Source organism: Dipodomys merriami, unplaced genomic scaffold (genome assembly GCF_024711535.1).
Source record: "Dipodomys merriami isolate MVZ:Mamm:240054 unplaced genomic scaffold, mDipMer1.0.p SCAF_17, whole genome shotgun sequence".
NCBI lineage: Eukaryota > Metazoa > Chordata > Mammalia > Rodentia > Heteromyidae > Dipodomys > Dipodomys merriami.
In genome coordinates, this window is record NW_027203048.1 from 2,175,726 (window position 1) to 2,202,500 (window position 26,775).

A 26,775-nucleotide genomic window follows, 5' to 3' on the forward strand; every position below is an offset into this window, starting at 1 on the left:
TCACCTTGCTCTGCCTGGGCCTTACGGACTCTGCAGGGACCTTATCTTGATTGTCTGTGCATGTGTGTGTGTGTGTGTGTGTGTGTGTGTGTGTGTGTGTGTGTGCGCGCGCGCACGCGCATGTAACTCTTCACATCTGTTCACATGTGCCACCAGGATCCCATGAAAAAACTCACTACTGAGTCTCCTGCTCTGCAGAAACTTTCTGTAGGGCTTAAGATTCTCACCATTCATCCTTCTCAAGTAAACAAGGCTGGACTTTTGGTGCTTAGTGATTTTGAGATAAGTAGTGTACTTCTGGGGGAGAGACAGGGAAACATTCTTCTAGGATACTGCTAAGAGTGGAAACATTCGATAATAAATTTAGATCCTAGGTTATAAGAGATTGGCTTGTATGTGAAAATGACCTTCATCAGCTCCTTGCAAAAAGCAGTGCAGAAAGATGCTTTAAAAAATAAAGTTATAATTTTATTGTTATTATCAAGGTGTTGTACGGAGGAGTTACTGTTTCATGTGAGGTAATGAATTCATCTCTTTTTGGACCATGTCACCACCTTGCTTTACTTCCCTCCTCCCCCATTCCTCCTCTCCTCCCTGCCCACAAGTTGCATTGTTCATTTTCCACATCGTGTATGCTGAGTACCGTGCCTGTACTTTGTTCATCCTTCCTCCTTCCATTTCAAATGCTTTTGAATCTTTTATTGGAGCAGGGGCATGGAGGGAAACAAAAGTTCGAGATATTGTAGACAGAGTCCAAAACATGCCCTGCAACCACCCACATCCCTACTTCTCTTCCACGAGTTTGCTAAGCGCTGGCATGCCGTGGTCTCTTCCTCTCCCTCCAACTAGGAGCAATTGGAAAACTCATAGACACTCAGGGTCAGTCCTTGCACCAGTTCAGGAAGTTTGTCTGTTCTTTTCTGTACATCCCTTTGCTCTTAGACTTAGGTATGTGGGGTCTTGTTTGAATGGTTAGCAGGTGCTGTGTTGGGGCGCTGGGCTGTCAGGGGCTGGGCGATAGCTAGCACAATGGGTGATATCAAGTGGAACCCACGGAACATTAGGCGCATACAGCTCAGAGCAGCTGGCTCTGAGGATTTACTGCATGTCTGCACAACTCAAAAAAATCTGCAGTTTGGGGGCGGGAGGGAGAGAGAGGGGTTGGTCCGCAAGCATCCCATTTCTCTTCCGGGGATGCTGGCTGAGTGTGTGTGTGTATGTGTGTGAGTGTGTGTGCGTATGTGTGAGTGTGTGTGTGTGTGTGTGTGTGTGTGTGTGTGCACGCGCGCGTGCTTTTGCAGACCGGCCAGCGATGCCTTCTGGACTCTATATTACCCTCGCTGATCTCCTTGTTGGTCTTCCTGTGACCGCGTTTCATTTATCTTTTCAGGAAGGGGACTCGATCTGTGTCCCCTTCTAAATATGAGGTGCCTGTGCCTGGGCGCGTGCGTCCTTGCCTTCTCTTCTGCGTTGGTAAGTTGAGGAATGGAATAATAGCTGTCTCGTAGGCAAGCTGCAGGCAGCGGGTGGCAGAAAACATGGGCAGATCTGGGGCAGAATCCTCCTTCCCTCTTACTTTGAAAAACAAGTTGGGGGGCTTTGGGATTTCCAAAGAAAGACCTCAGCAAGTCTGCCAAGTGTTGCTTGGGCTGCAACTTTCCCGAGGCATTTGCAAGCATTTGCAAGGAGCCCCTGGGGAAGTCTTTCTCCCCCCTCCATTCCCTCCCCCTCCTCCCCCCACAACGCAAGGATGCTTTGGGTCCCTCTGGGCGCAGGTGCGCGGCAGCCCAGGCGCCTCAGGACCGGCCGCTCCTGGGGTGACCTGCACTTGAGTCTGGAAGGAGAGCGCGCGTCCCAGTCAGGCCGGGGCTCGATCCAGCTCTCTGCCCACCATCGGTCTTGCGATCCCGGACCCCCTTCGTCCTCAGCCATCAGCGCCCTGGGCCAGGGAGACCAGGGCTCCAGGCCGGGTGCCAGGTGGTGGGCGGAGCCGAGAGCCACAGGGGGCGGTGACAGAGCGGCAGCGGGGCCCCGCCCGGCCCCGCCTGCATCTCCAGCCAGGCGGGGACTCTGCCCCGGGGACAACCGGGCTGGGGCCACCGGGTCTCCTCGCCGCTGCGGCGGCAGGTGCTGCTGGGGAAGGGGGGGGGGGCGCCGCCAAAGCGGATCCCTGCAGCACCGGAGTGCGGGTGTCGGCGCAGAGGAGAGCGAGCCAGACGCGTCCTGCAGGTACCTGCTAGCGTCCCCGCTTCCCCGTGCGCTGCTCCGGGAGACTTCTCGGTGTGACCCCTCAACTTTATTGCATCTTGCTGCCACCTCCCCCTTGACTTTCTGCGGCTCCCGTCCCTGGTGGCTCCGGTGGAGGCTGCAGGATGTGGCGGGTCGTGCGTGGAGAGGGACCGCAAAGGGACTGGACATGGTGTCGCGGGGGCTCCTAGCTCTGGCGCCTTTGGGTCATCGTCCAGTCCCTGGAGCCGGCAGCCGCTGGAGCCTTAGGCTCCGCCTGTTGCTCGAGCTGGGGGGTATGGGGGTGCGAGTCCTTTGGGGGAAGATGATCTGCGATCAGCTTTCGGGACAAGAGCTGGGGTGGACGAATGCTTAACGGGGAAAGGTGGCACTTGGCAAAGGTGGCACTGGGGTGGCGGTGACGGGGGCCCGGGAGCCTCCTCAGGGCGTTTCCTTGGCTGGGGGAAGCCCTTCCTTCCCTCTCTCTAGAGGAGGCGCTTTCCAGGCAAGTGTAAGTCCTCAGCTGTCTGCTCCGCCTTCCTCTCCCGGTGGTTTCTGTCCTCCCCTCTGCCCCGCAGCCGTGCCACGCTGCCCCTGACAGTTGCTGGGGAGAGCGGGCAGAGCGCACGGCGGGGGGCGGGGGTCCTGTCCTGGCGCAGCGCTGGGGACAGCCGGCGCGCTGGCTGGCTGGGGGCGGCTCCCACGGGCCAGGGCCCAGCTGGCTGCAGACGTGCCGGGGTGGGTGGGGTGGTGGAGGTGGGCGTGGGAGCCTGGGGGTCAGGAAGTTCTCTCCCTCCCTCCCCAGTCCGCTCTCCTGTGTGACCTCCCGAGGCTGGGGGTGGGGGGCGCTGGCGAGAGAGCCAGACTGGCCAGCAGGGGCTGTGGCGAGCCGGGCTGAGCCAGGGCTGGACGTGGTCTTTCGCATTGCAGAGCTCCTGTGGCCCGCCACCCTCCCCCCCACCCCGTACCCCTCCCGGATCCTCATATTCGGATTTGGGAACGCGCCCTTTGAGTCCTGTCCCCACGGCCTCTTCACCCCCATCTGGAGACAGTGGATGGGGTAATTCAAGAGGCCCCTGGCAAAGGCAGTGAGCAGCAAGGAATTACCTCCACTCTCCAGAATGATGCTAGGTCCTGGCTCACATAAGGTGTTAGTTTTTATCTTTCACTTTACCCTGGTAGAGAGAGAGACAGAGAGACAGACAGACACATACACACACACACACACACACACACACACACACACACACACACACACACACAGAGAGAGAGAGAGAGAGAGAGAGAGAGAGAGAGAGAACAGAGACAGAGAGAGAGAGAGAGAACAGAGACAGAGACAGAGACAGAGAGAGTCAGAGACAGAGACAGAGACAGACAGACAGAGACAGACACAAAAACACAGAGAGACAGCTGAGGGGACCTAGATCAGGTACCTCCCCTGTCCCTTTTCATATATTTGTTTAAGTGATTTACATATCTATTCATTTAGAACTCTAGAAGTTACACCTAGTGGCCCCCACTTCTTGTATTACTTGCAAATACCCGGGGTAAGCAAGCAGGAAGCAAATATTTTTCCCAGCACCTGCTCCTTGCTGAAGGCCTGGGCCCCAGTGTGTTGATTTGTCTCCATACTGGGGAACGTGGTATTGATTTTGGGGTTGTACACCTTACCTGGGTGGTGAACTCTTTAAGAACATAGGATCATGCAGTGTGTGAATTCACTATCAACTCACCACAGGCCTTGGCCAAAGCCAGGGCTGGGGCCAGGTTTGTACTGTGCGGCTGCATAGTGGAGATGTCAGGGTTTCCATCTCCAGCGTAATCTTGCTCTTCTTGTCATTCTGACAAGCCTCTTTCCTTCTCCTTTTCAGTTGGTCATTTTATAATTACAAAGTGTTCACATTAGGATAAGAAAGATGCTGAAATGCTTAAGGACTCTGGTTCCAAAACATGTTGTGACTGTTTTAAGGAGACTGACTGGTGGACTCTGGATAAGCTGGATCTGGTATTTGAGCTGCTGTTGCCTGAGAGCCAAGCTATGCCTTTGCAGAGTGGAGCAAGTTGGAGGTCAGAAGCAGACTTTGCTCTATTGAGAAATATTAAACAAAATCCAGTGTGTAGAAGTTTGGGTTTGCCAGCAAACCTAACAAAGGTGATACTTTTCTCTCCTCTTCTCTCTTCTCCCCTTCCTTGGAAGAGAAGGATGAGGCCTCTAGCCCTGTCTGGGGGTGAATTCTGTTCTTCACTATAATCCTTCACAGATGTGACATCCCTCTGTTCTTTTAGGGCTCCCGATCTTCCCGAGTTTGGCATTTGGGATTGGAAAGGGTGTCAGCTTCAGGAAAGCACGTACTACAGTGTTTCCTTCCTCCTCCTCCTCCTCTACCTCCTCTTCCTCCTCCTCCTTGTCCTCCTTTTCTTTCTCTGTCTCTGTCTTTGTCTATCTGTCTTTCTGTCTCTCTCTTTGCATGCAATACTGGGGATCTGAATTCAGGCGGTTCCACTTGCTAGGCAGGTACTTTACCACTTGAGGTAGACCACAAGCACTTTTTGCTTTAGTTATTTGTCAAGTAAGAAATTGAGATTTTTTTTTCCTGGATTGGTCTGGATTGGTGATCCTCCTATGTAACTGGAAGGTTGTGTGTAAATCACTACACAGTGTTTATTTGTTGAGAGTGGGTGCATCTCCCTTACTTTTTGCCTGGGCTTGCCTTCTATTTGATTCTACTGTTCCCTGCCTCCTGAGTAGCTGGAACTATAGATATGAGTCACCTTGCCCCACCTCCCCTCCCTTTGTTTGTTTGTCTGTTTGTGTGTTGGTCCTTGGGCTTGAATTCAGGGCCTGGGCTTGTCCCTGAGCTTCTTGGCTCAAGCCTATTGCTCTACCACTTGAACCATAGCACCACATCCGGCCTTTTCTGAGTATACTATTGGAGATAAGAGTCTCACAGACTTCCCTGCCCGGGCTGGCTTTGAACTGCAGTCCTCAGCTCTCAGGCGTGGGCCACCCTTGCCCAGCTTGTTGATGGCATAGTATATGCCAGATACTCTGTTAGCAACTTTTCTGGGTACAGTTTTATTTAATCTTTTCAGCAACTCAGGAAGTCTGTACTTGTTCTTCACTGTGGTATTGGTGTGGGAACTGGCAGTGTTTAGAGTATCCTGAATTTGAAAGAAGCCAAATGGATAAGATGGGACTTCATTCTTCCTAGTATCGTAGATGCAGGCAGAAGATGGTGTTTTTATTTTCATTTTTCTTGCCCCTGAGTATCTGTCCTGAGTATTTTCCAATGTGTAACTTGTGTAAAATATCCATCATGGAGAACAGGCCAGGACCTGGGGACCTGAGTTCTGGCCCTGATAGGTACTTCTTTGTGGCCAACTAACATAGACTAGGTTGGACAAGCATCATTACTTCTAGAAAACATGTTTATAAATATAAGAAACCTAGAAAACCATAGAACACTTTGTCCCCAATTGAAACCTATCAAATGTGTCAACAACCAGTAACCAACTCGAGTGTTCATTGTGCAAGTGGCACGTGCTTGGTGCTATAGGAGCAGGTGGAATCTGAGGTGTGGTCTTTGTGCTTGAGCTTACAGTAGGCTGTGGAGTCAAGATTACTCAGCAAAAGGCATGACAGCGAGTAACTCCCGACATAATCACAATTATTGTCACATTTTTATTACCTATTGCCTTTTACAGGGATTATCTTAATTTAGGCCTCATAATAAGGGAGCGTGATGAACCATAGGCAAAGGAGAAGGTAGGAAGCCCACATTGCTGGTGGAGAAACTGATGCGAAGTGAGCCTTGGACATAACCAAGTGTCTTCAAACATGGAGTCCATGATGACTCAGGTGGTTGAGTCTGAATTTTATCCTGAAGCCAGCTTTTGCACACTGGCCTTGACCATGTAAGGTGCTTAGTACCTGCTAGGGATAGAGTGTAAGTGGGAAAGGAGGAAAAGAACGACTGTTTTGTGTCATTGCCTTATTTTTCCTCCCAGGGACCTGCTGCTATGTGATATATGCAGTGAATCACAGTTCTGGGGAATACAGTAACAATGTTTTGAATGTGTAACCACATGCAGGAGCTGTTTTAGAATTTCCCTCCTTGACCATAATTTCTCCAGATCATGTTTTGGAGTTTTGAGGTATGTGCACATTACAAAGGTAAACCCTATAATACTCTTAAAATAATTACTAGACTAGATTGTAGCATCTTTCTTCCTTGGTTAGAAGGATTTTTTTCAGTCCTGCAGAATTTTAGACTATGGTTTGTTTGGAGGAGATACTGTATAAATATTGTCTTTAATTACACAAGTGTTGAGTGATAAAGGCTTAAAAACTGCTTGCTTTTAGCCAACAATGTTACAATGAAGCAGACCATGTTTACAGCAGCTGGCTTCAGTGGCCTTGCTGAAATTCCGATGGAATGAACTATCTTGCTGTCAGTTGAGCTCTTACTAGATGCTCATCCAAGTTAATGATTGAATTATGTGGTCATACACATTTTTACATGTCTAAATACATACCATCACTCATTCAACTAGTCTTTGAGTATTTATTGGAGGTCTTTCCTGTACAGGAGCAGGAGTGGATATACTGTGGGAACTAGATATGGCAGGGGAAGATGCAAGGGGTAGGCAAGTATGGGAGGGATGCAAAGCTTGAATGGTGGTAATTATTCTAAGGGGCATCATGGGAAAGAATATCATGGTGGGTACTAGTGTAGATGAAGAGTCAGAGAAGTCCTGAAGACATGTCATCTAGGGATGGATAGGAATTCATTAAGGCAAGAGTCGGAGAAAGAATGCCAGGCTGAGGATTCAAGTCAAGAATAAGCACTGAGTATTGAGAAAAGGTTGGAGGAGAAGGGGTGGAGAAGTTTGGGAGGAAGTCAGAGAGTCCATTGGGGCCAGATTATTCTGGGTTTCTTTTTTAACTCTTCTTTCTTTCTTTCTTTCTTTCTTTCTTTCTTTCTTTCTTTCTTTCTTTCTTTCTTTCTTTCTTTCTTTCCTTTCTTTCTTTCTTTCTTTTTTTTGTCGGTCATGGGGCTTGAACTCTGGGCTTGGGTGCTGTCCCTGCACTCTTCAGCTCAAAGCAAGCACTCTACCACAGTACCACTTCCAATTTTCTAGTAGTTTATTGAAGATAGGAGTCTCATGGACTTTCCTGCCCTGGCTGGCTTTGAACCGTGATCCTCAGATCTCAGCCTCCTGAGTAGCTAGTATTACAGGTGTGAGCCACCAGTGCCTGGCTCATGCTGGGTTTCTTGGGCCAAGTTTAGGGTCTTATGGTTTATCTTCAGAGAGGTAGAAAGAAATGAATAGGTTCGCAGCAGGGAACCATCAGGCACCTCCAATGTAGTTATTTCTTTCTTGTGGTTTTGCTCTCAGTGGTTGCAGTTAACTCATGGTCACTGGCCACCCCACAATATTAAATAGGAATTTCAGAAATAAAGAATTCATGGGGTTTAAAGTCAATGTCATTCTGAGCAGCACAATGGAGTCTGCTGGCCCATACATCCATCTCGGGTACGATGTGAATCATGCCTTTATCTAGCGTGTCCATGCTGTATTCACTACCCTCCCTGTACAGAGCAGCTTTCTCAGTTATTGGATTTCTCAGTTATTTCTCAGTTATCGGTGCTTGTGCTTGAGTGACTCTTATTTAATAGTGGCCTCAAACTATAAGAAGGGTAACACGTGATTCACGCCTACTAAATAGAATAAGATATTTTAAGAGACAGCGAATGTGCGAGAGAGAGAGAGAACACATTTATGTAAGTCTTATAACCTGTATTGTAATTGTACCATTTTGTTATTATTGTTTGTGACATCTACTGTACTTATTCTGTTTGTTTGTTTGTTTTTTGTCAGTCATGGGGCTTGAACTCTGGGCTTGGGTGCTGTCCCTGCTCTCTTCAGCTCAAGGCGAGCACTCTACCTCGAGAGCCACAGTGCCACTTCGGGTTTTGTAATGTTTTATTGGAGATAAGAGTCTTACCGATTTTCCTGCCCAGTCTGGCTTTGAACCGTGATCCTCAGCTCTCAGCCTCCTGAGTAGCTAGGATTACAGGCATGAGCCACCGGCGCCCGGCTTACTGTACTTATTCTGGAACACGCTCTGCCTGACACCAGTAAGCCCTCTTACTATGTTTTATGTGAATGAGAACAGACCTGGGTATTGGCTCATTATTCTCTCTACTTGCTCTGCTGTCTTTCTCCCAAGCAGATATCGGGTCAGGCCATGCCCATTGTGCCCTGGCAAATCTGGTGCTGGGAGTGTTATGTCCTGTATAACTCAGGGTGCCAGCTGGCTTTCCCTGAGATTGTCATAGGAAGCACATAACCTGCATGTTTAAATCTGTCAATTTTATTTTTTTCTTAATGTTTTCCTTGGGTGAGTTTTTAGCAACTTAACAAATAAAATAAAATGGACCCTCCCTAAATATCAATTAAACCTAGGTGTTGTATATATAGGAAAATACAGTTTCCATAATATGGTATTATTTGCATATTCAAGCATCTCCCAGGAGTCTTGGACCATATGTTCTGGGGATGAGTGTGGCTACATTATACAAGATTACTTCTGAAGACTATGCAGAACAGATGAAGAAGTACAAGTCTAGAATTGAGGAACCTAGCTTAGAGTGTTTTACTTACTGTGTTTTATGTGAATGAGAGCAGACCTGGGTGTTGGTCCCATCTGTGCTGCAGAGGTGGGACCTGTATCCTAAACAGACTCGGTTGTAAAATGAACAGAAAGGAGAGCATATGGATACAGCTTGGTTATAAAAAGAAGCAGGGTGGAAGGGTGGGTGTGGGGGCAGAGTTGTGTCTATACGCTTCTGTGTGGAAGGTGACCCTGGAAAATGTTAGCAAATCAGCACAACCACATTGCTGTAGAGTTATCTGGTCCCTGCGCTTTTAGAAAATAGACATTTGAATCCAACTTTCTCTGACTATGTCTCCAGTTGCTGGGTGGCTCTGAGTATATCAATTTTCTTCTCTGTTTTTTTCTATATCCTGATTATTTTATAATTTAAAAAAACATACAATCTTTCTCCAAGTACTTTTTGTAGTGGCATCATTTGTATGAGCTAATTTGGATCACTTATAGAAATTGAATTAGAGGAATTGTGAATGGGCATGTAGAAACATTTGCGGTAGGATCTTAGACCTTAACTCCTTGAAATTGCCAACAAACTGCTTTTAAATTGGCTTAATGGACAGACATTAGTAATAAGTTGGATAATGAGGCAACATGGTCCCCTCCAAGGTAAATAGATGATAGACCTACTGAGCAGTCCTGGGCATGGTTAGCTGTCACTTTCTAGACTTCAGAGGAATCTTTCCTTACTCAGTCTTCCTCATTGCAAAGAAATTACTCTGTATCCAGGAATAAAATGGGAAGAGATCTAAGGGAGGCACACTGGCCTGTCTTCTGAGAACTCACATAGACCAATTTAGAGCTGTAGGGAATGAGAGTGAAATAGGGCCAGAGAACTCGCAGTGATCCCAGCCATCAGTGAAGTCACGTGCTGCCTCAAGGAGACCGCTTTCAGAAATGCTGACTTAGATCCCTGCAAACCGTTAGTGTGTTCAGATGAAAGATTGCCCGCCCACTGAATTTTGGGACTTGAATGTGCTTACATCTTTTTAGTTTCCTTCTTCTGTGGGAGGATTTGGCTTTCCCCAGGCTCTGATTGATGTGGCAAGGTGAACTGAAAAGCATTTCCTGAGGTGGAGTGTGTGTGTGTGTGTGTGTGTGTGTGTGTGTGTGTGTGTGTGTGTAAAATGTGGTTCAGGTTTGTGGTTTGTAATTTGGATAGAGAGGATGACTGCATTCTGGCAAGGGTTTTTCTGAGTTCTCATCTTTGAGGTCAATAAATCATATACCTCTGGCCAGTGTTTTCCTTTGTGGTTTTTTTTTTTTTAACCATCCCAGTTTTTAAAGTATAGTGACTTCAAGAGGCCATTGACATAATGTGCTCTTCCTCCCTCCTCCCCTCACCCCACCCCATGTAAGTAGACTTAACTTAGATCAGAATCAGCTTAACCTCAGCTTCAAATCTTCTCTGTCAAGCTTATCTACTGGGGGCTAAAAGAGCAAAGGAAAATACCATGTGGGACCCTTCCTTCCTTCCTTTCTTTTTCCTTCCTTCCTTCTTTCCTTCCTTCTTTCCTTCCTTTCTTTCTTTCTTCCTTCTTCCTTCCTTCCTTCCTTCCTTCCTTCCTTCCTTCCTTCCTTCCTTTCTTTCTTTCCTTCTTTCTTTTTTTCTTTTCTTTCCTTTTTCTTTTGTCCATTATGGGGCTTGAACTCAGGGCCTTGGCACTGTCCTTGAGCTCTTCTGTTCAAGACCAGCACTCTACCACTTTGAGCCACAGCATCACTTCTAGTTGTTTGGTGCTTAATTGGAGATAAGCATCTCATGGACTTTCCTGCCTGGGCTGGCTTTGAATAGCAATCTGAGCCTCCTGAGTAGCTAGGATTATAGGCATGAGCTACCAGCACATGGCTGGTGTCTGTCTTTCAAATGATTTTTTCTGTCCAGTCTTCCATCATCCATCTCTCATCCATCCATCTATCCATCCACTCCATCCACCCATCCATCTATCCCATCCACCCATCCATCCACTCATCCTTTGTCTATATATTTCCTAACATGTTAACAAATGTGCCAATGTCTCCATAGTCTCTTAGCATCTCAAATCCTACAAAGTAAAGTGTCTTGAGACAGGAAAATAGAAGTCTCAAGAAAATTCACTCCAATGCCTGAGAACTTCGCCCTTTAAACCAGTTCTGTCCTGGATCTGATTTCAGACTGAGTGCCACTGCAGGGCATCTTGTTGCTGACAAGCACTGTGTTTTCTTCCTTCAGCTCCTCTAGACATAAATGTTGGCAATTGTTGCACACTTTACCTCTTCATCCAGCATATTTTACATGGGGTTTGGAAAGGAAAATATAGACTTCACAGTTATATGATATAGCTCTAAACTCTGATGAGTTAATTATATTTTACCAGTCATCTCTAGCTACTACATCGACAGAGTTAAGAGCATTCTGCATATAAACCTTTGTCAATTAGCAGGAACAGCTTAGAAACAATTTTCATGCAGACATGGCTAAACATGAGACTGATTTCCTACTGGAGCAGGTTTATTACTAGCCCAGAAAAACGTATTAGTCACAGTAAGTAGACAGTAGCTGTTTTTCAATGTTGGCAATTGAACACTATGAGCTGTAAAAGGGAGAAATAGGGCAACATCCTGGTCTGTATACACACACACAGACACACAGACACACAGACACACAGATACACAGAAACAGACACAGACACACACACACAGACACAGACACACACACACACACACACACACACACACACACACACACACACACACACACACACCTTAAATGACAGCTTAGTTGATTTAGTACAAATAAACCAACTACAGAATACTGTGGTATTTTCCCCCGAGTTTATGTAACAAACAAACAAAAATTTCCCAAACACTGCTTGCATCATTCTATTGGGAGTTAGAAGTTGGTTGAGAGTGGAATTACTTTGAATTATCTTCATTATACTCACTTCAGTAGGAAGTGAGAACGGTTCTGCAAACCAGGTACAGGAAGTCATAGTTTATATAAAGTTGATCTTTCTTTCTTTCTTTATTTCTTTCTCTTTTCTTTTTTCTTTCTCATTCTTTCTCTTTCTTTCTTTTTCTTTTTTCTTCTTTCCTTTTTTCTGCCTTCCTTCCTTCCTTCCTTCCTTCCTTCCTTCCTTCCTTCCTTCCTTCCTTCCTTCCTTCCTTTCTTTCTTTCTCTCATTTTCCTTCCTTTCTCTCTTTCTCTCCTCCCTCCCTCCCTCCCTCCTTCCCTCCCTCCCTCCCTCCCTCTCTTCCTTCGTTCCTTCCTTCGTTCCTTCGTTCCTTCGTTCCTTCGTTCCTTCCTTCCTTCCTTCCTTTCTTCCTTCCTTCCTTCCTTCCCCCTCTCTTCTCTTCCTTTTGCGATCCTGGGTCTTAAAGTCAGGGCCTGGGAGCTGTCCCTGAGCTTCTTATTTTATTTTATTTCTTGTTCTTTTTTGCTCCAAGCTAACTCTACCACTTGAGTCACAGCTCCTTTTCTGGCATTTATGGTGGTTTATTGGAGATAAGAGTCTCACCCACTCTCCTGCCTGGGCTGGCTTCGAACCACAATCCTCAGATCTCAGACTCCTGAGTAGCTAGGATTATAGGTGCCCAGCTACAAAGGTTGATTTTCAAGTGTGTGTTTCTGTTTACTGTGGGGTGAAGACTTCCTGGTAGCTTGTGGTAGGGAAGCTAGCACCTGCCCAGGGATGATGGGCAGCGCTGCCTTCTGAAGCCTGGCCCTGGGCTGTCAGTCCTCTGCAGAGCTGGCTGGAGGATGTGATCCTCTTGGAAGAGCTCTGATGCTTCCTTCCCGCTCCATTGTACCTCTTGCCTCCTCATGTGGAGAACTTGGAGACAGAGAGAGGTAAGTGTGTGAAACGGCATAGAGAAATGAGAGGTGTGAGATTAATTTTAATTAGTCAAATTGAAAAAAATAAAAAAATTGCCTGGGGATCTCATTATTTTATAATTTTTTCATATTCATGAAGTATAAAATGAGTCATGGCAGATAATTCTGGGCAAAACATTAAGAAAGAAAAATCTTCCCAATGGCTTCCAGGAACTGGATCAGGATGTTTAGAAACATAGACACATTTTTCTACTGTCCAAGGAATAGACTAATGCTATATAAGCCATCATATTTATTTTATTATATCTTTCACAAAGTTAAGTAAAACTTGCTTTTTTAAAACTGCATGAAATAAATAAGCCCTGTGGAAAACTTGCTGCAGAAAAAGCCACTTGGCCGTCTGAAAGTTTTGCTGTAAATATGCTGAGGATTTATGGTTTGGCAAAGGCTCTCTGTTTTCTTCTAGCAGCAATAAACACTTTTCTGAAATCCTCTGGAAATACCAGGTGCTCAGCTTGGATATAGAGAAACAATAGCTCGTGTTAACCTTTGCGGTGCCACCCCAATATTCAGGGCTTGAAATTTGGGTGGAATTGTAATGTTAATAAGAGTGAAGGACGTTTAATGTTCCTGTTGATAGTACGTGCATATATGCCCTTTTGGAGGTAACTTGGATTACACTTTATGATGGCCTTCCTTCCTTCCTTCCTTCCTTCCTTCCTTCCTTCCTTCCTTCCTTCCTTCCTTCCTTCCTTCCTTCCTTCCTTCTTCCTTCCTTCTTCCTTCCTTCTTCCTTCTTTCTTTCCTTTCTTTTTCTCCTCTCTCTTTTCCTCCCTCTCTCCCTCCCTTCCTTCTCTCTATCTGTTTCTGTCTCTCTCTTTTGCAGTAGTACCAGATTTTTAATTCACAGTCTCACATTCTTGCTCAACTTTTTTACTTACCTCTTGAGCTACATCTCCATCCCTGTATTTTTGCTGGTTAACTGGAGATAAGAGTCTCTTGGTCTTTTCTGTCCAAACTGGTTTTGGACCTAGATCATCCTTCTGAGTATCTGGGATTACAGCCATAAGCCACTGATAGTTAGCTATATTTGTGTCTTTATAAGAAGAGGAAGGGAGATCTGTTCTATGACACTTGTTCTGTCTCATGTGAGTATGTTATGGTATAGTTTACTGGCTCTCATCGGTTGCTACATCATGCTATTACTTCCAGCCTCTAGAGTTATGAGCTAAAGAAATCTTCTATTCTTTATAAATTATACAGTCACAGATGTTTTCTTAGCAACTGAAAAGAGACTATAACAGTTTAGTCAGGCATTCTCATTTGGGTGTCTCAGAGCTCTCAAGAAAGGCAATCTGGTGTAGAAGATACCTCTTAAGTAGTGCTCACCATTCCATCTTGAGCACAGAAATCATTTTTTTTTGGTGGGGAGGATGCAGAACATTAATTTCATTGTATTTTTTGCTTGATATCTACATGTCTGCTGTGAATCAGACTTTACTATTACTGTGTTGAGGATATTGCTGAGGAATGGGGTTTTGCAAGCACAGAGGAGATTGTGCACACACATGTGTCTGTACGTCTGTGTGTGTATGCTTATTGGTAGGCGGTACATTGAAAGTCTCCTGGAAGAACTGACGTTTCAAAACTTGAAGTTACTGAGAAGTAAAGGAAAAAATATGATTCAAAGGTAAGAGCCTCAGAGAGGTTTAGAAAAGGGAGTGAATGGTGTGTTTGGGGATGGTAACATCGGACAGGGCCTCCTTTCCTGACTCTGGTTAGCAATCTACTTTACCCCCCCCTCCCCCCCCCCACTCAACATAATCACACTTGAGTATAGGTATGGTTATCTTGTGTTCAGTTTTTAATGTATTATAGCTATTTGTCTGTCTGTATTTCTGTTTATCTATCTGTCTATCCATCTCTCTGTTATTTTCTCTCTCTATCTACCTACCTATCCATCCATCTCTCTATTGAATCTAATTATCTATTTACCCATCTGTCTACTTTTCTACCTACCTTTCTAGACAGATTAGGAACCCTCAGAAGTTTTCATGACTTACCCAAGTCATACTGCTAGGACTAGAGCAGGCTTCCCCCATGGCAGGGTAGTTGTTACACGATTGTCCCCTTAGCCATGGATCTGAATTTTAGCCCCACCTATTCCTGTCTGGCCATGCCGATCAACATATGTGGCTTCATTTTCCTCATTTGCATAATGCAAATCATAGTAAGTTTTATCCAGCATCACCCAGCACAACCTAAGGTAATTCAAGCAGTACTTGGCCCAAAGTAAGCACTCTTCAAGATTTTCTAGGAAAATTGTTTTATGACACACACTACCAAGAAGCCTGAATGTGCGCATCAATAGAGGTTAGCCTAAGAAACAGTGTGAATCTTCTGTTATTCCTTAGTGCTTTGTAATGTTTTATGGCTCCTTTCAAGAGCCCATGAATTGATAAGAAGTCATATGTACTGTTCCCATATTCATTTAGGGGTTTAAAGCCGAAGCACAGCTTGTTTCAGAGATAAAAGCATTTTGCATGAAGACAGACAAAAAGCCGCCAGTCACAGTAGCCCCAGTTCCCCGCATGGCCATCACTGGTCTGTGGACTTGCCAACTCTGCCTTTTACCTGGCTTTTTGAGATCTCTGTTTCCTAGAAAACTTTAATATAGTTTAAACTGGAATGGGGAAACAAATAGATGAGGTAAACACATAAAAAAGGCATATCTCTGAGTATATTTTAGGGACTGATAAAATTCTTTAGTGAAGCCACAGCTTTGTACATGGGAGACAAGTACTATACTCTTGGGCCATGTTTCCAGGCCTTTTGTACCTATTTTGTTTTTGAAACAAGATTTAACTGGTCTTGAATTCATGATCTTCCTACCTCTGTCTCTCAAGTAACTGAGGCTCCAGGCATGTGCCACTTGTACCCTGTTCTTTATATAGTCTTTCTGCTAGGGAAAAAATATATAGAAACCTCTATTTCCTAGGACTCTATCCTTACCAAATGCTACTCTCTCTCTTACTCTCCTTGCTTTATGGTACCAATGTATTTGACTCTGTGTTGCAGTCAGTTGTCTACCTGCTTATTTCTCTCTGCTAATCTCTCAGGACAAAATCTATAATACTATCTTTTGCTCTCTTGTCATCTAGGATCACCTGCCACAAAGCAGCTGTGAGTGAACAAAAGCAGCTCAGAATTCCTATGCATGAGACAGACGTGCCTGGCTGAGGATTCCATCCCACACAAGCCCGTATGTCTAGTTCTTCCTTCTCTCCCTCCTGCTCAAGTACCTTCCAGGACTGCTTGGGATCTTTTATTGTTTTTCTGTGTAACACTATTGACAAAGTAGTTTTATAACACTTAGCCATTTGAAGAAATTCATGCCATGTTGAGAGGTTCAGAGAAGAAGTTAAAAACTACTCCAAATCCCATCATCCTGAAGGAACACATGTAACAATATGGTACATATTCTTCAAGGTGTATGTATGTATGTATGTATGTATGTACTTATTTTTGCTGATCCTGGGACTTTTAACTCAGTGCCCTGACATTGTTTCTAAGCCTTTTTGTTCATAGCTAGTACTCTACCATTTGGGTCACAACTCCACTCACTTCCAACAGCTTTTTTCAGTCTCATCAGTTTTCCTGCCCGGGCTGGCTTTGAACCACAGGTCTAAGAGCTCAGCTTCTTCAGTAGCTAGGATGACAGGCATGAGCCACCAGCACCTACCTGCCTTATTTTCCTTATTGTATAAAATGAGACATACTTTGCAAAGATAAAATCATAACATATGTCATATCACAGTTATTTCCTTTTTAAGCACATTGTGGCTGCTTTTCAAAGCTCTGTGAGCAGGAGAGCATTCACGGTTATGGGAGTGGTTTAGAGCTCTGTTTGGGTTCACGTCAATGGGCTATCACTGCCTGGACACTCAGAGATAGCTGTATTGTCTAGTTTCCTCAGCTGTAAAGTGAGTGTAGGAGCCCAGGGGGAAGGCATCCCCATATAGAAGTTCTGAGAGCCAAGCGCCAGTGGCTCATGCCTGTAATCCTAGCTACTCAGGAGGTTGAGATCTGAGGATTGCGATTCAGAGTCAGCCCAGGCAAGAAAGTCTGTGAGACTCTTATCCACAATTAACCACCAGAGAACCAGAAATGGAGCTGTGGCTTAAGTGGTAGAGCACTTGCCTTGAGCTGAAGAGCCGAGGGACAGTGCCCAGGCCCAGAGTTCAGGCCCCATGACCACCACCACCAACAAGAAAGAAGTTCTGAGAGCAGGAACCCCAATGTCTGCATCCAGGAGAGGTTCCCATGCTTACACCTGCATGTGCCACAGCCACAGGACTCTGCTACAAGTCCATCTCCAGGCTCTTTTCTCATTCCCTTATTAACAAGTATGCAAGTTGCTTTTGATTTTGTACACCTATGAATAATTAATGATACAATGAACATCCTGGTACAGACATCTCTTCGAACCCTTGTTCTAACTTATTTCCTCCCAATTCATTTGGAAATGTGAAACGGTGCCATTTCTTGATACACATTGTTCCAATGTCTTGGAGAAATGTTTCCTTGAACTAGTTTCTCCAGCCATTATCATGGCATGATTACTGTGTTGAACCTGAACCATCCAAAGTAGCTTGCTTTCGGGTCTTGTCTTTATCCTTGTATCAGTGCAATGATTTAATGCATCAGCCATTCACAACATGAGAGAGAAGGCTGGGGTCTAGTGTCTGGTTCACAGGTGGGCTTGATCTGTCTGCCTATGTACAGCCTACAGTGTGAGCTTCTGTCTTCAGCTAGTCTCACTACACAGGATGAGCTACAAGATGGACAGAACCAGGATAGTTCTTTGGTGTGGCCAACGGATTGGTGACAAAAGAGCCCTGTGAACACTCAGGAGTGACCTGTGGGAGCGCCGTGTGGTGGTTTCTCCTTCGTGGGGCACACCTCCACAGGGCAGGTCCTAGCCTGGTCGCCTCTGCTTTCCTGGCTTCAGTGCCTTGGGGAGGTGACTCTGTGGAGCATCTGCTGCTCCTCCCACCTCCAGGGAGGTTGTCTAGAAACACAGCAGGAGAGGAAGGTGGTGTTTAGTTACCCGAGCTTTCCAGCCTGTGAGATTTCTAGAGCTAGTGTTGCATTTACTCATTCTGAATAGTCAAGAGAAGTGTAAGGTAATGTTTGCCTTTCAAATGTAATTTAGAGTCTCGGCTCTTGAAGGCACGTACTAGTTTTCACACATAAAATCGGAACTTCTAGAAATTTATTTGTAATTCTTGAATCTATTTCGCCCTCTCAAGGCAGATGAACATGAAAGAAAAAATTGTATGCATTGTAGATTTCTTGTATTAACTTAGTTACTGCTTGAAATTTGACAATTTGGAAAAAGTACATAGTTGAGGGATTTTCTTCATAATCCATTGTCAGAGTCAGATGCTGTATCATTCTGATGGCTTCAAGTGATAGGATTTAAATATCAATATAATTTTTCTAGCATAGTCAATCCAATTATGGCAGTCAGGTGGTGATATTTTAATATTATTTAAGCAAAAGATTGAACGGCAATTCTCATTTTAATTAAGTGAGATGGAGGTAGGATGGAATTTCATCTTCCATTATTAATCCTATGATTTTGTTACTCTCAGATTTGATTGAAAATTGGTTTGTGATTGATGGATAGTGACCTGCTTATATTTTATTTTAATTTTTTTCATTTTTCCTGGGTAAAAGTGCATTTCCACAATACAGGAAGTTTGGCAAGAGTGGAGACGTTCATCAGGAGCAGCACAACTGCAGAAATTTGGCAGTATAAATAGCTCCTTTAGCCTGTGGCTACAATATATCTTTTTTTGGGGAGGTGTGGTCCAGTCGTGGGCCTGAACTCTGGGCCTGGGTGCTGTCCCTCAGCTCTTCAGCTCAAGGCTAGCGCTCTACCACTTGAGCCACAGCACCACTTCTGGCTTTTTTTTCTTTCTGCTTATGTAGTGCTGAGGAATTGAACCCAGGGCCTCAAGCATGCAAAGCAAGCACTCTACCACTGAGCCACCTTCCCAGCCCTACAATATATCTTAGTATACAAGACATTTAGAAATTCCTGACAGCTGCTCTTAGAGCAAATCACTTACCTTTAGACTTCAAATCACATGAAGTGTGTTTTGGGTTTCAACAAAATGTTAAAGTTGCTTCCATCTTTCCTAATGTTTTTAAGGTTTGGTTGTCTGACACCATGATGTGAAATGTCCTAACTGAATCATATAAGAACAAGTGTTGGGGGCGTGGGGTACCATCTCCAGCCCCATCAGTAGATAAAGTATTAGTTCAATCAGTCATTGCAAACTTTCAAATTTTCAAGCTCCCAAACAGGTGTCTGCAGTCCTTTAACTATATTTGCAGAGCCTGGGTTCTCACCTGGGGATGTGTTTTGTACCCCTCCTCAGGGACAATTGTCTCTGGAGGCAGTATTGGTTGTCATGATACCTTGGCATCTCATGCTACAGCTGGGGATACTGCTAAGTATCTCACACTGCTTAGCACAGTGCCCACAGAAAAAAGCATGTTGACAGTGTCAAGGTTGAGGAATATGGGTGTAGAAGTTTGTAAGGTCATGCTGTCTCCAGGGAAGCTGGCGACCCCAATATGAGCCTTGCAACGTCAAAAACTTTCCGAGATGTTCCAGAACTGACTGAAATCCAGGAGACTTGAAACTCACAGGAAACTAAATCAACCTCCCCCGACACCTCATTAAGCTCCACTGAAGTGAGGCCTCAATGGACAGAGTAGACGCTCATGTTGGACATATGTAGCTTGTATGCTTGCCATTGGCAAGTGAAATGGGACTCAGATCACCCAGAAATGCTGCCTGGAGTCTAGACTCAAAAGAATTGGGAGGCTTTGGGGGTACGTGAGGGTGGCTGAGACTCGCTTTTGACACTCTTCATTCCTGAGATGTTCCACCATTGGGTGAGTCACGCTGCATCTTTGTGGTGAGACTCCTCTCCTGGTTACCACCTTGTGTCTTTTGCACTTTCTTCCTCTAGTTTCACCCTTGATCAGCTTTCTTTTGTTGTCCATATTGGTTCTTTTCATTAATTTTCTTTTTAGTCTTCTTGGCTTGAGGGAGAGGAACTGGTTCCAAACAATGTGCAAAGCACCACTGGGTGTCCAGGATAATTAATATGAAGATTAGTATTAAGACATTGTCCCAAAAATGAAGGCAACAATATGACCGTGTTTCAGAATATGGCGCTATCGTGGTAGGGAGATAGAGGATTCTGTGCAGGTAGCAAGGACACAGAGCCCATCCTGCATTGTCACATGGAGTCACTGCTTTGATATCTCAGGCACTGATTTGATAGCTTTGGAAATCAACCTTATACCTGTGGGAATGGTGGAGGGACTGTCTGCTGCCCCTTTGAATTTTCCTGGATTTAGTTACAAGATGGAACATCAGGTCTCCAGAGGATGAAGCCATATAACGTTCCATTTCATCTTTAGTTTTCTCTCTCAATAATAGAGGCAATCATTTCATATGTGTTTTGAAGGCTGTAGTCAACCCACGGTGAAATTCAGCCAGGCTGGAAGGAAGCACTGGGATGGTTCAGAGAGGTATTATGAAGAGAGGAGTTCTGCAGAAGTTCACTCAATCCTTGAGTGAACTTGATGTGCTTTGCCAGCATCCTGCTGAATCACTCAGCAGAGTCAGAAACCTGCTAAGAGGTAAATCATAACCAATCCTCGCTTCTTTGACCAAGTCACCTCTACTCACATTGGCAGGAACTCAAAGAAATAGAAACTTTGAGTGAGATTGTCAAGCAGGGAGCAGGGTGAGGTTAGATGTACATGTTTTGTTTTCACACAGATCCTGATTCTTCAGTCACATTCTACCCACCTCGCTTAACTCCCCATTGACCTTCTTTCTACAAGGGCTAAAAGAAATGTTGATGTCCACAGTAAATGAAGTCACACAGACTCATCTAGTTTTAGCCTTGGCTCTGGTCCTCCTTAGATATGGAACTTCAGACACATAGCTTCTTTGAACCTCAATGTCTCACCTATTAAATGGGAATAATAATATGTAGTATGTTCATTGCTTGCAGGTGGAGGAGGTGTGACTAAATATCTCATCAATGTACCTGGCATATTGTGGGAATTCAGAGAATACTAGTTATCACTTGGTGTGGAGGGAAATCACACCAAAAATTGGGCGTGAATAAATTCACAGTAAGAACTCACGACTGGTCTTACATGTCTTTTGAAAATCCAGGTTTGCAATTTTTTTTCTTTTTAGTAGGAATCATGGTGACAGAAAATGGACCAAGCACAGGAATTCTGAATTTTGGTGGCAGGAAGAGTGAAAAGGACAGCTAAGTTGTCATTCATTCGTGAGACATTACCTGAAGGCTCCCGAGGTACCAGTTTCTATTAAATAAAAGGATGCACTTGGCAACCTCACCCCGTGTCCCTGAGACAGACTTGACCTTTCTGTGAAGAGACAGTGCTTGGAGATTCTTGAAATGCTGAATAGTCTAAGCACCTTGTGATTTTCTTCCATCCTTTATTAATACACTGTTATCAAAGCTGTTTGGAGTTAATTAATTATCTTCCAGACAAATTAATCTTAACCTTCTCTTGAAAGGTACTATAGTTGGAAAGGCATCTGACAAGAAAGACTATATGTGTGCACTGTAGATTCTTTTTTATAAAGGCTCAGCAGCATTTCTGGTTCACTGCAATGCAAATATTTAAGGCTGACCCAATCATGCTACTGGGAGACTGTGAAGGGAGAGAAGATGGAGGAGGAGGAGGAGGAAGAGGAAAGAGGAGGAAGGAAAGGATCAAGAAATGGGAAGGAGAAGATTTTTTATCTCTTGAATTGCTATTATTTATTCCTGTTGAGAATTCTCTGCCATCTCTACCAAGAGTTCTGTCTGTGAATTGAGTTTGGGTAGATCTGTGTGTGCTTCTAAGTCTTTCTTTATTATCACCTCTGCCAGAAGTGGAAATTTACCCCCTTTGAAATGCAGGAATATATACCAAGGTCTTGCTCTTCCCCTGGTAGGACAACTGCCCTCTAGCTGGCTCTGCTTCAGCTGCTGTACATTATCAGGAAACTTACTTGTTTACTTGCTGAGCTCTGGGGCTGGACTCAAGAACATCTAGTTCAGGGGTCCCAGCACTGAAGGTAATACCCTGAAGATCAGGAAACCACTAGGAATGTTTGTTTAATGAGTACTGTAGCCAGAGGCATGCTTTTGCTCTGAATCAATATTTATTTCTCCTCCTCCCTTTTGGACTTAGTGTAGATTAGAAAACATGAAAATCAATGGATGGATGTTAAGATGCTCCTACAGTTTGTGAGGGTGCATCAACATGAGACAAGACTTACCTGGTTGGGAATGGAAATGGTTTTTGATTTGTTTAATTTACTCAGAGAGGAAAAACTGAGCGTTTGTTTTTCTGTTTGTTTTGGCACAAATTTCAAGCTCCTTGGACCCATTTGCACATGTGCATGCACACATATGCATACATATACACATATACACTGTACACACATACATCCCACACATTAATTAGAAGACTCTGCATTAGTACCTGTCATCATTTCCAGTCTGTGAAATCTGTCAATGGGCCAATAGAGAAAAAAAATGGAATGTGTCTCACCTTTGAAATCTATGGATTTCAAATTACAGCAACAGTGTTAATTTTATTGGAGTTCCAACCCCTGCAGAAGCTGGACTCTGAAATGGATTAAAATTATGTTCATTTAGAAGTTTACAATATATATCTTGAGTGAACTGACTAGAAGACTAACACTCCTGTGAGGAAACCATGTGGGAGATGAGAGTTTCTAGTGTCTAGATTATTTTGGCTACTCCCTCAATCCATAGTGATGCTTGAAACATTCTATTACAGTCAAGTTCTGAGAGCCCTTATACCTATTCATATATTCAACTGGAGCAATGATTTCAGAAGAAGAAAAGAATATCACCTCCCTGACAATTTCATGGGGCCCTAAGGCTTACATGCTCAGAGCATGGAGTCTGTGATAGAATTCTTGGCTATGTTTCTTCCTTGGAGTTACAACTCAGTGGATGGTTTCTTTTTCAGGTGAGAGCGACTTCCCAGCCATTGCTTTGGCTTGCACAACTAGAAGACAGGCTTGGCTACTCAATGCCTATGCGCACCCCACATTCCAGAGAGGGAAGAAGGGCGGAGCTTCTTGGATGACAATGGATGTTCTACTATGCAGGATGAAGGCAGAGTGTGTGACATCGCCACCACAAAGGTAAGAGTCACTTCTCAGTGTCACTTTTCTCTTGACAGCTGTTGTATAGCAGAGGAAGAAGAAAATGAACAATACAGTAACATGAATAATTAGAAAGATTAGGCTATTCTCTGGATAAAATCCATTGAGCAATTGATGTGAGTAGTTGAAAGAGGAAGGGCTGTGCCTGGAAGGGTTGGATTAATGTTGAGTGATGTCTTAGTCCAAGTTTGGAACATTCTGTGGCATACATGTAACACCACTAGTATTGCGACATGATTCCTCTTATTTGAGTCCATCTGGCTAAAAAAATAAATGCCCTGGAACTTATATTGGTATAAGTGTGGCTCAGGTTACAGAAGCATATTTTGTGGGAAACAATGTTTAGTGCATGGTAGAATGGGTCTAATGAAATTTGAGCTATTTTTACAAATGTAAAAATCAGAGTTTCCATATCTTTGTACAACACTGGAGGCTATGTCTATACTGTACCTCTGCTCCCTCCAAAGAACTATATAATGCATCCTATCTACTTAGACAAGGATAGATAGTTCAGCAAGGTCCTGAACAAACCCTGCATTTGCTTGAATTAACTGTTTTGGCTGCTGGAGCATTAAAGTTTGCCATACTTGGTCTGGAAGTGAGTATCTTATTACTAGACTGTGAACAGTAGTTAGCATAAGGGCTGTAGCTATAGAGAGGACAACAGATGACTTTCTGATGGCTGCTCACTCCGACCACTAAACTCCTACACAGAAGGAGTCAGCTGCTGTCCACTGTGGCTATAGCCTTTTCTCTTTTGCTCCTTTCAATCTGTACATCCTATTAAGCATCTGTCACAGGGTATTATAATGTCTTTTATATCATCCTGTGAGTGATGCTGATACAATGGCTTATATAAGGGGTGCCCGACAAAGTGAATAGAAGAGGAGGCCTATGAATTGATCTGGGTCCTTTCAAATTCTCTACAATTCCTTCTCTTGACTACCAGAACCTTCCTGTTACAGACATTCATAAGTACACTTCTCCACATAATGGAGTACACATAAGTGTACTTCTCCACACAATGGGGTTCTGTTGGAGAAGTAATGTGGCTAGAGATGCAGGGTGAGCAGCTCCTTTTGGGGAAAAGTCTGTATTTTCCTTATTGAAAAGTGGTCCCCTGTGAGGTTTTGCCTTTTATAAATAGGTCAGCTTTCTGGCTATCTGGCTCACTAAGTTACTCAGCCTTCTGAGCGTCCCAATGCTTGGAGATGTGCTGTGTAGAATACAGAGATCCCTGGAGTTTCCAGAGAGGAGAAGTCACACACCAAGCAGAGATCTAATAGGGCTAGCACAGAGCTAATACTGCTGTATGGATGCAAGGAGCAGAAGAGAAAGGAATGAGGCAAGAAGGGGGAAGGAAGGAAAATATACTATTGCATTAAGCCATATTTTTGTTGTTTTGATGTTTTTTGTCTTTTTAGCTTCTGTGTGTGTGTGTGTGTGTGTGTGTGTGTGTGTGTGTGTGTGTGTGTGTGTGTGTGTGTGTGTTACTCAGGACTGAACTCAGGGCTTCACACTTGTTAGGCATACTTATTTCTACTGAACTACCAACCCCTAGGTCATATTTTTATTTTTATTTATTTTTTTCATATTTTTATTTTTATTTTTTTAGTTTTTATTTATTTATTTTTTGGTCCGGTAGTGGGGCCTGAACTCTGGGCCTGGGCGCTGTCCCTCAGCTCTTCAGCTCAAGGCTAGCACTCTACCACTTGAGCGAGAGCGCCACTTCTGTTTTTTTTCTTTTTTGCTTATATGGGGCTGAGGCATGCAAGGCAAGCGCTCTACCCCTGAGCCACCTTCCCAGCCCATATTTTTATTTTTATACTTTTACATTTTTGTTACTTCCAGGTTATTCCTCATTAAAAATTATTGTTATTGTAAAGGTGATGTACAGAGGGCTTGCAGTTGCAAAAGTCGGGTAAAAAGTACATTTCTAACCCTAAGATATTATTTCTTTGTTGCTTTGTATGTCCCTCTCCCACAGTATAACCCCTGCTTTCACTGTATTTGATGTCGGTATAATTTGTGGAGGGGAAGGGAAAAAACAAATAGTTTAAATAGGGATACAGGTGGACCCATTGCAACAATGAGATGTATAAGTCGTTATGTCGAAAATGAACTTTACAACTTTGGGGGGGGGGAGAAAGGTTAGGGGGGTGTGGGGGGAGGATGGGAAGTGATGGGAAGGGGAAACAAAGGAGGAGGCTTCAATGCTTGATAAGAAATGTACTCATTATTTTGCCCATGTAATTGTAACCCCTCTGTACAGTATTTTCACAATCAAAAAAAGAAAAAAAGAAAATATTAATAAAAAAGAGTACATTTCTAAGCCAGGTGCTGGTGGCGTACACCCATAATCCTAGATACCGAAGAGGCTGAGATCTGAAGATTGCGGTTTGAGGCCAGCTGGGCAGGAAAGTCTTTGAGACTGTTATCTCTAACAAACAACTCAGAAAGGCCAGAAGTGGCATTGTGACTCAAGTGGTAGAGTGCTAGCCTGGAGCTAAAGAAGCTCAGGGACAGTGCCAAGGCCCTGAGTTCAAGCTCTAGGACTGGCACACATACAAAAGAATATATTTCTTTTTGGATAATGTCAGCCTTACTCTTGCTCTCTCCCAGTTTTTCCCTCCCATCCCTGCCCACAAGTTGTAAAGTTCATGTTCAGCATTGTGTCCAGTGTGTATCATTGCTGTATTTGTTTACCCTTTGTCCCTCCATTTCTGCCCCCCCCTTTACACTCTCCAAAGCATATAAACAAACAGGACAAAAATAAATGAAAACAAAAAATAGAAAAGAAGAACCCCCAAACTCTTGTTTCCATTTCCTGGAGTTCATTTTGATAAATATTACTTCATATTCTCAGATGTGTATAAGCAGTGTGCCTTTCTGTTCTCTCCTGAGAGTATCCTCCTTTGGTCTCACTGTGTGTGAACGGCCTAGAGACCTGTATCATTTATTATATCCCAGGGCTCATGATGTTCAGGGTAGATGTCTAGGAGTGGAAGGTCTGGGTCACAGGGAAGATCTGTTTAGATTATACATGTCACCAGCAGTGTAACAGGGTTCTTTTCTCCCCATATCCCCACCAACATTTGTTATTCAAGTTCACAATGTTGGAAAATCTAACAGGGTGAGGTGGAATCTCAAAATTGTTTTGATTGACTTTTCCTTTATGGCCAGGAATGATGAGCATTTCCTCATGTGTTTCTTTGTCATTCTTACCTAGGTTACATTTTTAGAGTAAATTTTTACATAGGTCTTGTGAGTCATGGTTCCAAAAAGACTTTTGCATTTGTTATTTGTTTACTTTAATCCTGGGATTTGAACTCAAAGCTTCAAGCTTGCTAGGCAAGCGTTGTACCCACTTGAGCTATAACCCCAATACTGCATTTATTATCTTGTCATTGAGTTGGGTTTGGCATTTCATTTCACAGTTGAAGAGTCTTCCTTGCCACGGTCACATAGCTGGGATGAGACAATTCAAATATTAGTTTCCCTAGGCTTTGTCTCTCAATGTTTGTCTGATATATCTTTTGGCTCAGTGTGAATAATGGAACACAGTGTGTTAATTTTGTTTCACTCAACATATAAGAGTTTGGTTCAGGTTATGAATGTTCTGAAATTGGGTGGCCTCTGAAGCCAGGAAGTATACCACAGGTGTGTTGCCAGCTTTGGCCCATGCTTGGCAAGCATGTCAGATACAGAAGAGAGCTAGAATGGAGTTTTGTGTTAGTTATC

The 26,775-nt window shown here is 44.0% G+C and overlaps 1 protein-coding gene across 5 annotated transcripts in view; it reads left to right on the forward strand.

Annotated features, from left to right (window-relative positions):
- The first annotated feature begins 2,091 nt into the window (after positions 1-2,091).
- Kcns3 (potassium voltage-gated channel modifier subfamily S member 3) overlaps positions 2,092-26,775 on the forward strand; it is a 35,702-nt gene continuing 11,018 nt past the window's right edge. Inside the window, exons 1-5 of one of the 5 annotated variants that reach the window (XM_070025033.1) lie at positions 2,092-2,229; positions 6,235-6,381; positions 15,878-15,978; positions 21,016-21,136; positions 22,836-23,013. The gene's annotated coding sequence lies outside the window, so the exon portion shown is untranslated. The remainder of the gene's footprint in view (positions 2,230-6,234; positions 6,382-15,877; positions 15,979-21,015; positions 21,137-22,835; positions 23,014-26,775) is intronic. The other 4 variants (XM_070025032.1, XM_070025034.1, XM_070025035.1 and 1 more) reach the window with 4 other exon arrangements.